Below are 4,631 nucleotides of genomic sequence, written 5' to 3'. Positions count from 1 at the left end.
GCAACACACAAAGAATTCTAAGCAGAGCCACTCTGACTTAGCAACCATGGTCTCTGATCTAATCAAAACCATTCAAAGTTTCATGACTGAAACAAGGTCCTCCATTAGAAACTTGGAGGCACAAGTGAGTCAACTGAGTAAGAAAGTTACTGAACTCCCTCCTAGTACTCTTCCAAGCAATACAGAAGAGAATCCAAAAGGAGAATGTAAGGCCATCAACTTGGCCAAATTTGGAGAGGAGAAAGAGGCAGTGAGCGCCACTGAGGAAGACCTCAATGGACGTCCACTGGCCTCCAATGAGTTCCCTAATGAGGAACCATGGGAATCTGAGGCTCACATTGGGACCATAGAGATTCCATTGGATTTACTTCTGCCATTTATGAGCTCTGATGAGTATTCTTCCTCTGAAGAGGACGAAGATGTCACTGAAGAGCAAGTTGCTAAGTATCTTGGAGCAATCATGAAGCTAAATGACAAGTTATTTGGTAATGAGACTTGGGAGGACGAACCCCCTTTGCTCACCAAAGAACTGGATGACTTGACTAGGCAGAGATTACCTCAAAAAAGACAGGACCCTGGGAAGTTCTCAATACCTTGTACATTAGGCACCATGACCTTCGAGAAGGCTCTGTGTGACCTAAGGTCAAGCATAAACCTCATGCCTCTCTCTGTAATGGACTTGTAGAGAATGTTCTGGTAAAGATTGAAGACCATTATATCCCTGCTGATTTCATAGTCCTAGAGACTGGGAAGTGCATGGATGAATCCATTATCATTGGCAGACCCTTCCTAGCCACAACAAAGGCTGTGATTGATGTTGACAGAGGAGAATTGATGATTCAAGTGAATGAAGAATCCTTTGTGTTTAAGACTCAAGGATATCCCTCTGTAACCATGGAGAGGAAGCATGAAGAGCTTCTCTCAAAACAGAGTCAAACAGAGCCCCCACAGTCAAACTCTAAGTTTGGTGTTGGGAGGCCACAACCAAACTCTAAGTTTGGTGTTGGGAGGTTCCAACATTACTCTGAACATCTTTGAGGCTCCATGAGGGCCCACTGTCAAGCTACTGACATTAAAAAAGTGCTTGTTGGGAGGCAACCCAATGTTATATTTATCTATTTTCCATTGTTATTTTATGTTTTCTATAGGTTGATGATCATGTGAAGTCACAAAAACAATTGAAAAAGCAAAGACAGAATGAAAAACAGAAAAAAATAGCACACCCTGGAGGAAAAGCTTGCTGGCATTTAAACGCCAGTAAGGGCAGCAAATGGGCGTTTAACGCCTAGTCTGGCACCATTCTGGGCGTTTAACGCCAGAAATGGGCACCAGATTGGTGTTTAACGCCAGAAAAGGGCAGCAGCCTGGCGTTTAACGCCAGGATTGGCAGAAAGGGCATTTTGCACGCCACTTGGTGCAGGGATGAGCTATCCTTGACACCCCAGGATCTGTGGACCCCACAGAATCCCCACCTACCCCACCACTCTCTCTCTTCTTCACCCATTCACCAATTACCTCAATACCTCTTCCCTAAAAAAACCCCTCACCTATCAAATCCCACCATTCTCTTCACCACTCACATTTATCCTTCATAAAATCCCACCTACCCCACCATCCAATTTCAAACCACTTTCCCTCCCAAACCCACCCATAATGGCCGAACCACAAAAGCCCCCTCCATCTCCTCTATTTCTTCTTCTTCTACTCTTTTCTTTCCTCTTTTGCTCGAGGACGAGCAAGCCTTCTAAGTTTGGTGTGGTAAAATCGTTGCTTTTTATTTTTCCATAACCATTTATGGCACCAAAGGCCGAGAAAACCTCTAGAACGAGGAAAGGGAAGGCAAAAGCTTCCACCTCCGAGTCATAGGAGATGGAGAGATTCATCTCAAGGGTGCATCAAGACCACTTCTATGAAGTTGTGGCCATGAAGAAGGTGATCCCCGAGGTCCCATCCAAACTTAAAAAGAGTGAATATCCGGAGATCCGACATGAGATCCGAAGAAGAGGTTGGGAAGTTCTTACCAACCCCATTCAACAAGTCAAAATCTTAATGGTTCAAGAGTTCTATGCCAATGCATGGATCACCAAGAACCATGACCAAAGTGTGAACCCGGACCCAAGGAATTGGCTTACAATGGTTCGGAGGAAATGCTTAGATTTTAGTCCGGAAAATGTAAGGCTGGCATTCAACTTGCCCATGATGCAAGGAGATGAACACCCCTACACTAGAAGGGTCAACTTTGATCAAAAGTTGGAACAAGTCCTCCTAGACATTTGTGAAGAGGGCGCTTAATGGACGAGAGATTCAAGAGGGAAGCCGGTTCAAATGAGAAGGCATGACCTCAGGCCCGTGGCTAGGGGATGGTTGGAGTTTATCCAACGCTCAATCATTCCCACTAGCAATCGGTCCGAAGCTACTATAGACCGGGCTATCATGATTCATAGCATCATGATTGGAGAGGAAGTAGAAGTTCATGAGGTTATATCCCAAGAACTTTATAAGGTGGTGGTGGACGAAATTGTGATCCTCAAAGTTGGTCTCTTTGTATTTGTATGAAATCAAAAATACCCCAAAGAGATCATGGTGTGATGAATTGGGATCTTAATAATCCCTGGTGTGATCATAACTCCATTCAACTTAACCAGCAAGTGTACTGGGTCATCCAAGTAATACCTTATGTGAGTAAGGGTCGATCCCACAGAGATTGTTGGTATGAAGCAAGCTATGGTCACCTTGTAAATCTCAGTTAGGCAGATTAAATGGTTATGGGTTTCGAAAATTAATAATTAAACAGAAAATAAAATAAGATAGAAATACTTATGTAAATCAATAGTGGGAATTTCAGATAGGCGTATGGAGATGCTGTGCTCCTCTCGAATCTCTACTTTCTTCTTACATTTATGCAATCCTTCTTACTCCTTTCCATGGCAAGCTGTATATAGGGCATCACCGTTGTCAATGGCTACATCCCATCCTCTCAGTGAAAATGGTCCTATGCTCTGTCACAGCACGGCTAATCATCTGTCGGTTCTCAATTAGGTTGGAATAGAATCCCTTGATTCTTTTGCGTCTGACACTAACGCCCAGCCTTCAGGAGTTTGAAGCTCGTCACAGTCATTCAATCCCAGAATCCTACTCGGAATACCATAGACAAGGTTTATACTTTTCGGATTCTCATGAATGCCGCCATCTATCTAGCTTATACCACGAAGATTCTGTTGGGGAATCTAAGAGATATGCGCCCGGCCTAAAGTAGAACGGAAGTGGTTGTCAATCACGTGCGTTCATAAGTGAGAATGATAATGAGGGTTACTTATCATCACATTCATCATGTTCTTGGGTACGAATGAATATCTTGGAATAAGAATAAGAGAGAATTGAATAAAAGACAATAGAAGGAATAAGAATAAAAGAGAATTGAATAGAAAGTAATAGTAATTATATTGAAACTTGAGGTGCAGCAGAGCTCCACACCCTTAATCTATGGTGTGCAGAAACTCCACCGTTGAAAATACATAAGTGAAAGGTTCAGGCATGGCCAAATGGCCAGCCCCCTGAATGATCAAAAGACAGAATGGTCAAAAGATGACTAATACACTAGTAAAAAGTCTTATTTATACTAAACTAGCTACTAGGGTTTACATGAGTAAGTAATTGATGCATAAATCCACTCCGGGGCCCACTTGGTGTATGTTTGGGCTGAGCTTGATCTATCCACGAGCTGAGGCTTCTCTTGAAGTTGAACGCCAAGTTATAACGTGTTTTGGGCGTTCAACTCCGGATCATGACGTGTTTCTGGCGTTTAACTCCAGACAGCAGCATGTACTTAGCGTTCAACGCCAAGTTACGTCATCAATTCCCGAATAAAGTATAGACTATTATATATTGCTGGAAAGTTCTGGATGTCGACTTTCCAACGCTGTTGAGAGCGCACCATTTGGAGTTCTGTAGCTCCAGAAAATCCATTTCGAGTGCAGGGAGGTCAGATTCCAACAGCATCAGCAGTCCTTTGTCAGATTCCAGAAATGTGAATTTAACATAAAAATTAATGAAAACATCCCTAAAAATAGCTTGAACTTACTAAAAACTACCTAAAAACAATGCCAAAAAGCGTATAAATTATCCGCTCATCACAACACCAAACTTAAATTGTTGCTTGTTGATAGCGCGAAATTGTGATCAATACTTTTCACAAATCAAATAATCCCCGGTAATGAATCCAAAAACTTGGTGTTCAATACCATGGCATAAACACAACTTCGCACAACTAACCAGCAAGTGTACTGGGTCGTCCAAGTAATAAACCTTACGCGAGTAAGGGTCGATCCCACAGAGATTGTTAGTATGAAGCAAGCTATGGTCACCTTGTAAATCTTAGTCAGGCAAACTCAAATGGATATGGGTGATATACGAATAAAACATAAAGATAAAGATAGAGATACTTATGTAATTCATTGGTGGGAATTTCAGATAAGCGCATGAAGATGCTGGGTCCCTTCCGTCTCTCTGCTTTCCTACTGTCTTCATCTAATCCTTCTTACTCCTTTGCATGGCAAGCTGTATGCAAGGGTTTCACCGTTGTCAGTGGCTACCTCCCATCCTCTCAGTGGAAATGTTCAACGCACCCTGTC

The sequence above is a fragment of the Arachis duranensis genome, chromosome 2 (genome assembly GCF_000817695.3).
Source record: "Arachis duranensis cultivar V14167 chromosome 2, aradu.V14167.gnm2.J7QH, whole genome shotgun sequence".
NCBI classification, from domain to species: Eukaryota; Viridiplantae; Streptophyta; class Magnoliopsida; order Fabales; family Fabaceae; genus Arachis; species Arachis duranensis.
The sequence above is the reverse complement of the archived record's forward strand: the minus strand, read 5'-3'. Positions refer to the sequence as shown.